This window comes from Phascolarctos cinereus, unplaced genomic scaffold, assembly GCF_003287225.1.
Source record: "Phascolarctos cinereus isolate Bilbo 61053 unplaced genomic scaffold, phaCin_HiC Scaffold_3;HRSCAF=262, whole genome shotgun sequence".
Lineage (NCBI taxonomy): Eukaryota > Metazoa > Chordata > Mammalia > Diprotodontia > Phascolarctidae > Phascolarctos > Phascolarctos cinereus.
In genome coordinates this window covers 256,286,482-256,298,326 of record NW_027555736.1, presented here as the reverse complement: position 1 = coordinate 256,298,326, position 11,845 = coordinate 256,286,482, and the positions used below count along the sequence as shown (strand labels likewise).

At 38.9% G+C, this 11,845-nt stretch overlaps 1 long non-coding RNA gene across 1 annotated transcript; it reads right to left on the bottom strand.

Moving 5' to 3' along the window:
• Positions 1–830: 830 nt before the first annotated feature.
• LOC110203944 (uncharacterized) lies at positions 831–1,751 on the bottom strand. The gene is made up of 2 exons (XR_002323137.2): positions 1,563–1,751; positions 831–1,465 (listed from the first exon to the last, which is right to left on the bottom strand). It is a non-coding gene; the product is annotated as an uncharacterized LOC110203944 (long non-coding RNA).
• Between the last annotated feature and the right edge of the window lie 10,094 nt (positions 1,752–11,845).

Below are 11,845 nucleotides of genomic sequence, written 5' to 3'. Positions count from 1 at the left end.
GAAGGAAAAGAAAACACTTACATGTTTTAAAATATTCATAACAGCTCTCTTTGTGGTGAAAAACAGCTGGAAACTGCAGGGATGCCCATCAATTGGGGAATGGCTGAAAAAGTGGTATATGATTGTGAAGGCATACTACTGTGCTATAAGAAATGATGAGCTCAATGACCTTGCAAAAACATGACTAGACTTGCACAAAACAATGAAGAATGAAATGAGCAGAACCAAGAGAATGTTGTATATAGTAACAGTAATATTGTTTTAAGAACAACTTCAAGTAAGCTATTTTGACTATTATAACTACTCAAATTAACTATAAAGGACATATAAAAAAAGATGCTGTTTGCATCCAGAGAACAAACTGATAAATAGAAATACGTATAAAATGATTTTCCATATATATATATATATATACATATATATATATTTGTATCTAATGGTAGCCATCTGTAGGATGGGGGGATGAAAAAATGGAAAAAAAAGTACATCTTAACTTCATAATATATTTAAAAAGAATAGCTGGTTGTACTTCATGCATTTGGAGTTTCATGTACAATCATCTTATTGTTATTATATTGTGTTATTTAAATGCTTGTCTTATTCCACAGATTTAAAATTAAATGCACAAATAATTTTTGAAAAATTTAAAAATGTCTCTGTGAATTGGCATTTTTGTCATTTTGTCACATTGACAAAATTATGGGCACTTAAAATGCTGAGGTTTTTGAGAACTGAGGACAAGGTAGATGAGAACGTTCCTTTCTGTAATTCATAGAGAGAGCCAGAGAGGTGGAGAAACTTTAAAAGTGTTCTACTGGGATCTCAGGAAATGGGAATCTGTTAATGATTTTATTAAAAAAAAAGATTCTGTAGAGATTCAACTTCCCAACTGACTTTCAATAAGCAATTACAAACCTTCTCATATATCATTATCTGCAGCTCTTAGAAAAAAGGCCATCACAAAGATGAAAAGGATGGGAAGGCCCCTAGGGAAGTTTGCTGAGTGGAGAGGGAAAGCCATAGACCCTGAAAGGAATGGTTCATCTTTACTCTCCTGGGACTGGACACTTGTGCTCGGTAGTTGAACACCATATGCAGCCTGATCTTCTGGCTTACTTGTAGGAGAAAGTTTATTTATGAACTCATACTCCTTTCTTCTCATTGTGCTTCTTGCACAGTAATACAATGCTGCGTCCAGCTGTGAGTGATTTTAGCTGCAGAGAGAACTGATTCTTAGATGTGTCTGCTGTGATAGAGACTCTGTTTTGGAAAACAGGGTTGTATTTTGTACTCCCACTCCAATATCCAATCCACACTAGCCCTTTCCCTGGAGACTGTCAGATCCAGTGCCAGTAGTAACTGCTAGTAACGGAGCCACCAGTGACAGAACAGGTGAGTGTAAGGGACTCTGAGGGCTTTGCAATTCCTGGCCCTGACTCCTCCAGTTGCAGGTCAGACAGGACACCTAGGAACAAGGAGAATCACATTACATCTTGGCACTAAAATAATTTCTCCTATCAACCCATTAGGTAATCTCTTAATCATTCTCGTCCAGGACCTACCTGCCACCAAGCAGAACAGAAGCCAGAACAATTTCATGGTCTTCCAGGTGAATGAGATTTTTTGTCCAGAAACCTCCATCCTAGAGTGAGAAGAGAGACTGACCCTCCCCAAGCCAAGGCTGAGTTTTCACTTGGCAGCCTGAGAGGCTTAATTTGCATGTGGAGGGCATTGGGGTATATAAAATGAGTTTGAGCACAAAAGCCAGGTTTCTTTCACTGGGACTTGTTCCTGGATTCAGCCAATAGGAGTAGTAAGATATTGGTGCACCCACAGATGGGATAACAATGTGGCTCAGTGAATATAGTGTCATGTCTCCAGTAATTTCTTACTCTTCTTCCTGAGATGAAATCTAACCTCAGTCACTTACTAGCTCTGTGACCCTGGGCAAGTCACATAACCCTGTTTGTCTCAGTTTCCTTATCTGTAAAATGAGGTGGAAAAGGAAATGATAAAGCACTTGAACATTCATACCAAAAAACCCTAGATGATGTTACAAAGTCAGACACAACTGAAAATGACTCAACAACATCTCTACAAAGGTTTGATATGTTCACTTATTGTATGTTTTTATTACCCATACCTTTTCCTCCAGGACATTTGTAATCGCATAGTTAAAAAAAATGGCCAGGGTTTTTCCGACACGACTAATAAAAAGCAAGAATTAAAATGTTTCTCAGTGTGTTATTGTATTGTGTTGTATTATGTCAGTTGTTTCTATAATTGTTTTTTATTGTGGTGGTTCAGTCATATTTCAGTCATACACTACGCTTCATAATCCCATTGGAGTTTTCTTGGCAAAGATACTGGAGTAGTTTGTCATTTCCTTCTGATTATTTTATAGATGAGGAACTGAGGCAAACAGGGTTAAGTGACTTGCCCAGTGTCCCGTAGCTAAGTCTCTAAAGCCAGATTTGAACTCAAGAAGAGGAATCTTCCTGACTCCAGGCCTGATACTTTATCCACTAGGCCACTTAACTGCCCTATTTAATAATGTAGATGATTATAAAACTGCATATTCTTAGGCTTTGTTCCCAAAGAAAAGAGCTAGGTGACTTCCATTTGAGCACTGATGACTTCGGTTTTGGGATTTATTCCCTTGAGGCCATAAAGCTCCAATATAACTCCTTTGGCCAGCATGTACATTTAATTGATAGCTCTCCCTGTGACACTTTACTCTGCTTGATTCTCTGTCCATACCATGGCCAATATGTACTTCCCTATGCAGAAGTAAATTCATTTTCTAGATTCAGGGTGTCCTGAGCTCTAAGGAACAGTCACTCACTTTTGCCAGGTGTCAATTCTACATTCAGCTAGCTGTTACTCTGGGGTCTCTTTTGCTCTATGAGATTTCTTGTGTTCAATGTATGATCTGCAGCAACTTTTTAGAATAAAACCTGATCCTGGGAAGCGGGAGGTGGAATAGCTTAAATAAGGTGTGAACAGAGATAGAAATACAGCCTGTAGTACTATGGAGCTGGCTCCAGTCATTTGGGGAGGGCCAATTGTTAAATTTCCAATGTAAGAACTGATACCTCCATGGGCACTTCTCTCTCCCCCTCCCTACCTATCAACACTCACTCAAACTCCTAGTGCAAATAATTGACTCTAATGGAGCCAATTACTGGTCTCAGAGTCAAGAAGATCTGAGTTTAAATCCAGCCATAGACACTAACTGTGTGGGGCTCAGTAAGTCACTTAACCTCTGCCTATCTCAGTTTTCTCAGCTGTGAAATGAAATCAGCTATTTTCTCATTTCTTACAACATAGTAGGGGAGTACAAGTGTTCAGGAAAGACTAATACCTCTAGTGTGAAGGCTGCTAAACCCTTTTCAGGGCTCCTCATCCACCTTTGGTGCCTACCTGCCACCCAACTCTTACCGGTAGTTCTAAGAAGCTGTAGCAAGGGCAGCAGTCTCTTTTTAGTTTTGGCAGACAGGCTAAACCAGGTTGAGATTAACCAAAAGGCTTCAAACCTGTCAGTGAATTGCAGAGTGTCTACCCCAAGCATACAAAGGACTTTCCCTGGCAGAATGGGCAGATGAGAACAATTTGTTCCAATGGACCATGAAGGTGGTGGAAGCAGGCAATGTGGAGCACTTAGAGGTTGGTTAGATATTAAAAATGCTAAGTTGATCCACTGCAACCCAAGCCATCACCAGTCATCTTGGCTTTTCAAATTTATTTTTGTAATTTTGTTGGTGTTTTTAAATGTAAGTTTATTTAATTTTAGCTTTCAACATTCACTTCCACTAATTTTCGAGTTCCAAATTTTCATGCCATCTCACCCCTCCCCCCCGCCAAGATGGCATGCATTCTGAATATCCCTCCCCCTAGTCTGTCCTCTCTTCTATCTCTCTCCCCTTCTCTTATCCCCTTCACCTTCTATTTTCCTGTAGGGCAGGATAGACTTTTGTACCCCATTTCCCATATTGCTTATTTCCAGTAGCATGTGAAAACATTTTTTAAAGATATATTTTTCAAAACTTTAGGTTTCAAATTTTCTCTCTTCCTCCCTCCCCACCCACCCTCATTGAAAAGACAAGCAACTCAATATAGGTTGTACATGTGCAGTTATGCAAAACAAATCCATAGTAGATATGTTGTGAAAAACTAACTCTATTTCCCTTAATCCTATACTGCCCTCCATTTATTCTATTCTTTCTTTTGACCCTGTCCTTCCTTAGAAGCATTTACTTGTGATTACCCCCTTTCTCAATCTGCCCTCCTGTCTATCATCGCCCTGCTCTCTTGTCCCCTTCTCCCCCTATTTTCCTGTAGGGTAAGACAGATTTCCATACCCAATTGAATGTGTATGTTATTCCCTCCTTAAGTCAAATCCTATGAGAATAAGATTCACTCATTCCCTCTCATCTTCCCCCATTTCCTCTCCACTGTAAGAGACTTTTCTGTTTTTTTTTGTGAGATAATTTACCCCATTCTACCTCTCCCTTTCTTCTTCTGAGTATAATCCTCTCTCATCCCTTAATTTTATTCTCTAGATATTACCCCTTAATCTTCAACTCACCCTGTGCCCTATCTATCTATCTATCTATCTATCTATCTGTCTATACATAGATATATTTTTTTTCCTCCAACTACCCTAATACTGACAAAGGTCTCATGAGTTATAAATAACATCTTTCCATGCAGGAATGTAAACACTTCAATCTTAATAAGTCCCTTATGATTTCTCTTTCCTGTTTAACTCTTCAAGTTCCACTTGAGTCCTGTATTTGAAAGTCAAATTTTGTATTCAGCTGAGGTCTTTTCATCAAGAATGCTTAAAAGTCCTCTATTTCACTGAATGACCATTTTTTTCCCCAGAAGGATTATACTCAGTTTTGCTGGATAGGTGATTCTTGGTTGCAATCCTATCTCCTTTGCCCTCCAGAATATTATATGCCATGCCCTGCAGTCCTTTAATGTAGAAGCTGCTAAATCTTGTGTTATCCTGATTTGTTTCCACAGTACTTGAATTGTTTCCTTCTAGCAGCTTGTAATATTTTCTCCTTGACCTGGGAACTCTGGAATTTGGCTGTAATATTCCTAGGAGTTTTCCTTTGGGGATCTTTTTCAGGAGGAGATCTGTGGATTCCTTCAATTTCTATTTTGCCCTCTGGTTCTAAAATATCAGAGCATTTTTCCTTGATAATTTCTTGCAAGATGATGTCTAGGCTCTTTTTTTGATCATGGCTTTCAGATAGTCCAATAATTTTAAATTCTCTCTCCTGGATCTATTTTCCAGGTCAGTTGTTTTTCCAATGAGATATTTCACATTGTTTTCTAATTTTTCATTCTTTTAGATTTGTTTTACAATGTCTTGATTTCTCGTAAAGTCACTGTCTTCCAATTGCTCTATTTTAATTTTTAAGGAAGTATTTTCTTCAGTAATCTTTTGGACTTCCTTTTCTACATGGCCAATTTTTCTTTTTAGGGCATTTTTCTCCTCATTGGCTTTTTGGACATCTTTTGCCATTTGGGTTAGGCTATTTTTTTAAGGTGTTATTTTCTTCAATATTTTTTTGCATCTTTAGCAAGCTGCTGACTTGTTTTTCATGATTTTCTTGCATCACTCTCATTTCTCTTCCCAGTTTTTCCTGTCCTTCCCTTCCTTGCTTCTCAAAATTCCTTTTGAGCTCTTCTAAGGCCTAGGACTGATTCGTATTTTTTCTTGGAGACTTTGGATGTAGGAGCTTTGACTTTGTTTTCTTCTTGTGGTTGAATATTTTGATCTTTTTCACCAAAGTAAGATAATATAGTGTGACTCTTTTTGTGCTGCTTGTTTATGATCCCAGCCAATTACTTGAGTTTTAAACTCTTTGTTAAGATATGAATCTGCTTCCAATGTGGAGAATATACTGTCCCAAGCTTTGGGGATTTGTGCAGCTGTTTTCAGAGATACTTGTAGAGACCTGTAAATTTCAGTTCTTTCAAGGTGGTATGATAAGGGTTGAGGTGTTTACTCCTTTCCTGGTCTGTGACCACAAGCACTCCTTTCTGTCCTGTAACTGTGAGGAGGGGTTTCTCCTCACAGCCACTACAAGCTCCACCACACCAGCACTCCTCACCCCAGCAAGGCTGCCCAAAACTGTGACCCAGATCCAAACACGGACAGAGCAAGAGATTCTTGCCTCAGCACTTCCAAAGAGACCCCTGCAATCCCTCTCTGATCAGCCACTGGATTCACCCTCAGTCTATGGTCCAGAAGATCGGGAAGCAGCTGTCCCTCCAGGGCCATACTTTTGGGGAATGGAGCGTAGACCCTCCCTTCCTGTCTCAACACTGCAGAAATAGACTTTCCCCACTTACCTTCTAAGTCATCTTTGGCATTCGTGGATTGAGCAGTGTGGGAACCTCCACAGCTGCCCGAGATTCAGTCCTCTGAGGCCTGCTCCAGGTTCGCTGGGGCCTGTACTGTGCTGTGCTGCGCTCCCAGCCCGGCGTGATATACATTTCTGATCGACCGTCCAGGTTGTCTTGGGCTGGGAATTTGTTTCACTCTGTCTTCTTGTGGGTTCTGCTGCTTCAGGATTTGTTTAGAGCTATTTTTTACGAGTATTTGGAGGGGTTTGGGGCACAGCTCAAGCAAGTCACTGCTTTCTGCCCCCCAGTCATCTTGACTTTTGCCTTGCCACTCAGTCAGATGGTCATAGAAGAGAAAGTGAAGCTGATGATTGCTTGCAACTTTGCTTTACTTAATTCCAATTTACACAGAAGTCAAAAGACATCACCCACACCGTTTTACCATTTTTACCTACCTCAAAGTCCTCTGGCAACGAGTAAGTAACAAAGTAGCAGGTACAGATACACTGGGAGTTCTAGTGACAAACCTGTACACACGTGGTCCAGGGCAAAGGGTCATCTTGTTACTGGACTGAGGCAGCAACAAGAATCAGCAGCCCCTTGGGTGTCTGGGTAGCCTTTTTTAATTTAATATTTAATTAGTATTTTATTTTCCTACAACTACATGTCAAGAAAAATTTCAGCATTCATTTTTATAAGATTTTAGGTTCCAAATTTCTCTCCCTTCCTCTCTGTTCTCCCCTCTTCTGAAAATGGTAGGCAGTTTGATATAATTTATACATGTGCTATCACGTAAAATGTATTTCCATATTTATCACAGTTGTGGAAGAATGAACAGATCAAAAGGAAAAAAAACATGAAAAAGATTAAAGTAAGTGAAAAAAATATGCTTCAATCTGCATTCAGAGTCCATTAGTTGTTTATTTGGATATGGACAGCATTTTCCTTCCTAGTACTTTTTCTTCATATTGTGTTGATGAGAAAAGCAGAGTCATTCATGGCTGATCATCACAGGATGTTGCTGAAACTATGTATAGTGTTTTCCTTATTCTTATCATTTCACTTTGTATCAGTTTGAACAAGTCCTGGTAGGTTTTTCTGAAATGTGCCTGTTCATCATTTCGTATTGTACAATAACATTTCATTATATTCATAATACCACAGCTTGCCCAGCCATTCGCAAAACAATGGTCATCCCCTCAGTTTCCAATATTTTGGCATTATGAATAGGGTTGCTATAAATATTTTTGCACTTGTAGGTCCTTTCCCTTCATTAATGATCTCTTTGGGATACAGACCTAGCACTGGTATTTCTGGATCAAAAGGTATGCAGAGTTTGATTGCTCTTTGCACATAGTTCCAAATTGCTCCCCAAACTGGTAGGATCAGTTCTCACTTCCACCAACAGTGTGTTAGTGTACCAATTTTTATATCCTTTCCAACATTTATAATTTTTCTTTTTCAATTTTGCAAATGGGATAGGTGTGAGAGGGGTACCACTAAATTTATTTTCCCCCAGTTAATGTAAAAAAATTTTAAACATTTGTTTTTAAAACTCTGAGCTTTATATTTGCTCCCTTCCACCCTCCCCACACCACCCTACAAGCATTTCAATATAGGTTATACACATATAGTCATGCCAGACATAACCGTAATAGTCACGGTGCGAAAGAAAACAGACAAAAAAACTCAAGAAAAATGAAGTAAAAAAAAGTATGCTTCAGTGTGTATTCAGATGCTCTCAGTTGTTTCTCTGGGGATGAGCAGCATTTTTCATCATAAGCCCTTCAGAATTGTCTTAGATCATTGTATTGTTGAGAATAGCTAAGTAATTCACAGCTGATCATCTTACAATACTGCTGTTACTTTGTAGACAGTACATTTCACTTTGCATCAGCCCATGCAAGTCTTTCCAGGTTTTTCTGAGAGCATCCTGCTCATCATTTCTAATAGTACAATAGTATTCCATCATAATCACAACCACAGCTTGTTCATCCATTCCCCAATTGATGGGCATTCCTCAGTTTCTAATTCTTTACCCTCAGAAAAGAGCTGCTTTAAATATTTTTAACATAGAAGTCCTTTTCCTTTTTGTCTTTTTTCTCTTTTGGGATACAGACCTAGCAGTGTTATTGCTAGGTCAAAGGGTATGCACAGTTTGCTAGCCCTTTGGTCATAGTTTCAAATTGCTCCCCAGAATGGTTGAATCAGTTCACAACTCCACCAGCAGTGCATTAAAGTCTTATTTTTCCCACCTCTCCTCCAACATTTGTCATTTACCTTCTCTGTCCTAGTAGCCAATCTAATAGGTTTGAGGTAGTACCTCAAAATTGTTTTAACTGGCATTTCTCCAATGAATAGTGAGTTAGAATATTTTTTCCATATGGGCATAGATAGCTTTCATTACTTCATCTGAAAACTGATCGTATCTTTTGATCATTTATCAATTGGGGAATGGTTCTTATTTTTATAAATTTGACTCAGTTCTCTATATGTTTAGGAAATGAGGCCTTTATCAGAGAAACTTGGTTCAAAAATTTTTTTTCAGAGTTGCTATTGCTAACTGTATTTCCCTCCATGCTATTCCTCCACCCTCATTTATTCTATTCTCTATCCTTTCCCTTGTCCCTCCTCAAATGTGTTTTGCTTCTGACTAGTCCCTCCCCCAATCTTCCCTCCCTTCTTCACTGCCCCTCCATTCACTTATTCTCTTCCTCTCTTTCTTGTATTAAAAGACAGAGTTCTATACCCAATTGCATATGTATGTTACTTTGAACCAATTCTGATGAGAGTAAGGTTCAGTCACTCCCTCTCACCTCCTCTCATTCCCTCTCCATTGTAAGAGCTTTTTCTGCCTCTTTTATTTGAGACAATTACATTCTACTTCTCCCTTTCTCTTTCTCCTAGGTGACAACCAAGTTTTTCTACTCTTTTGGTTTTGTTTTATTATTTCTTGACTTCTCATAAACTCATTAACTTCCATTTGCTCCGTTGTAATTTTTAAGGAATTATTTTCTTCAATGAACTTTACTCTCCCACCTCTCAATTTTATTTTTTAGATATTATCCCATCATATTCAACTCACAGCTCTGTCTATATATATTCCTAACTACCCTAATAATGAGAAGGCTCTTATGAGTTACAAACATTATCTTCCCATGTAGGAATGTAAACAGTTTAAACTTATCAAGTCCCTTATGATTTCCCTTTCCTGTTTATCTTTTTATGCTTCTCTTGAGTGTCAGCTCTGTTCTTTTCATCAAGAAGGCTTGAAATTTCTGTATCTCAATGAATTTCCATTTTCTTCCTGAAGGATTATACTAAGTTTTGCTGTATAGGTGATTCTTGGTTGTAATCCTAGCTCCTTTTTCCTCCAGAATATCGTATTCCAGACTCTCAGATCCTTTATGTAGAAGCTGCTAAATCTTGTGTTATACTGATTGTGGCTCCATAATACTTAAATTGTCTCTTTCTGGCTGCTTACAATATTTTCTCTTTGACCTGGGAACTCTGGAATTTGGCTATAATATTCCCAGCAGTTTCATTTTGGGATCTCTTTGAGGAGTTGATCAATGGATTCTTTCAATTTCTACTTTACTCTCTGGTTCTAGAATGTCAGGGAAGTTTTCTTGACAATATCCTGAAAAATAATATCTAGGCTCTTTTTTTTTTTGATCATGGCTTTTGGTAGTCCAATAAATTTTAAATTATCTCTCCTGTATCTATTTTCCAGGTCAGTTGTTTTTCCAATGAGATATTTCACATTGTCTCCTATTTTTTTTCCATTCTTTTGGTTGTGTTTCATTGTTTCTCGATTTCTTGTAAAGTCATTAATTTCCATCTCCTCCATTGCAATTTTTAAGAAATTAGTTTCTTCAGTGAGTTTTTGTAACTCCTTTTCACTTGGCCCATTCTGCTTTTTAAGGCGTCTTTTTCCTCATTGGCTTTTTGGACCTCTTTTGCCACTTGGGTTAGTATATCTTTTAAAGGGTTATTTTCTTCAGTACTTTGTGTGTGTGTGTGTGTGTGTGTCTCTTTTTCCCAGGTGTTGATTCAATTTTTCATGATTTTCTTGCATTACTCTCATTTCTCTTCCTAATTTTTCCTCTGTTTTACTTCATTTTCAAAAATCTTTTTGACCTCTTCTGTGGCCTGAGACCAATTTATATTTCCTTGGAGGCTTTAGATGCAGGAACTTTGACTTTGTTGTCTTCTTCTGAGTGTGTATTTTGATCTTCCTTGTCACCATAGTAACTTTCCATAGTCAGAGTTTTTTCTCCCCATTGTTTGTTCATATCCCCATCTCACTGATTGACTTTCAACTCTTTGTTAAAATAGAGCTTTGATTCCAGGGTGGATTGCCCACTGTCCCAATCTTCAGGAGTTTTCTGCAACTGTTTTCAGAGATGCTTCTAGGAACCTGTAAGTTTTCAGTTTTTCCATGGTGTTGTGATCTAAGGAGAAGTGTTTACTCCTTTCCTGGACTGTGCTCTAGTCAGTGAGTGCCCACAAGCACTCTTCTGCCCTGGCACTGTGAGGAGGGTCCCCCATCCACTGTGGCTACAAGCTCTGCTATGCTAGTGCTCCTCCTCGCCCTGGGATTGCCACCTAGGACTGAAACCTGAATCCAAGCAGTCAAAGCAACAAAGTTTTGCCTCAGTGCTAGTAAAAACACCCCTATAATCTCCTTCTGATTAGTTGTTCAACCCTTTAAGATCTATTGTGGGCTGAGAGCTCCCAAAGCAGCCTTTGCTGCTGTAATTCAGTGGCTCCCTAGGTCTGCTCCTGGTTTGCTGCTTGAGCTATGGTGGTGTGGTCTGTTCTGGACTGAGCTCACTCTAACTCAGGTGTGATGGACCTTTCCTGCCAACCTTCAATGTTGTCTTTGGCATCTGTGGGCTGAGAAGTCTGGAAACTCCAACTCATGCCAGTGATTCAGTTACCCTGAGGCCTGCTTTGGGTTTAGTGGGCCTGTTCTCTCATGTGTGGCCTACATTGGACTGTGTTTCTCTCTCACCCTGGTGCATCAGACCTTTCTTGCCTAACTTCCAAATTTTCTGGGGCTAGAAATTTGTTTTACTCCATGTTTTTGTGGGCTCTACTGCTCTAGAATTTGTTTAGAGTTATTTTTAAAGGTATTTGGAGGATTTTGGGGGAGAGCTCAGGTGAGTCCTTCCTTAACTCCATCATCTTGGCTCCACATGGCATGTTATTTTAATGGAATATTTTTGTGCTATAAGAAATGACAAGTAGGACGACTTCCAAAAAATCTGAAAAGGCATGAACTGATACAAAGTAAAGTCAGCAGAACTAGAAGAACATTGTGCATAGTAACAGCAATATTGTAACAGTAAGAATTGTGAATGACTTAGCTATTCTCAGTAATACTCAGTAATCCAAGCAACCTTAAAGGATTCACGATGAAAAATGCTATCCACCTCCAGAGAAAGAACTGATGTCTGAATACAGATTGAAGCAT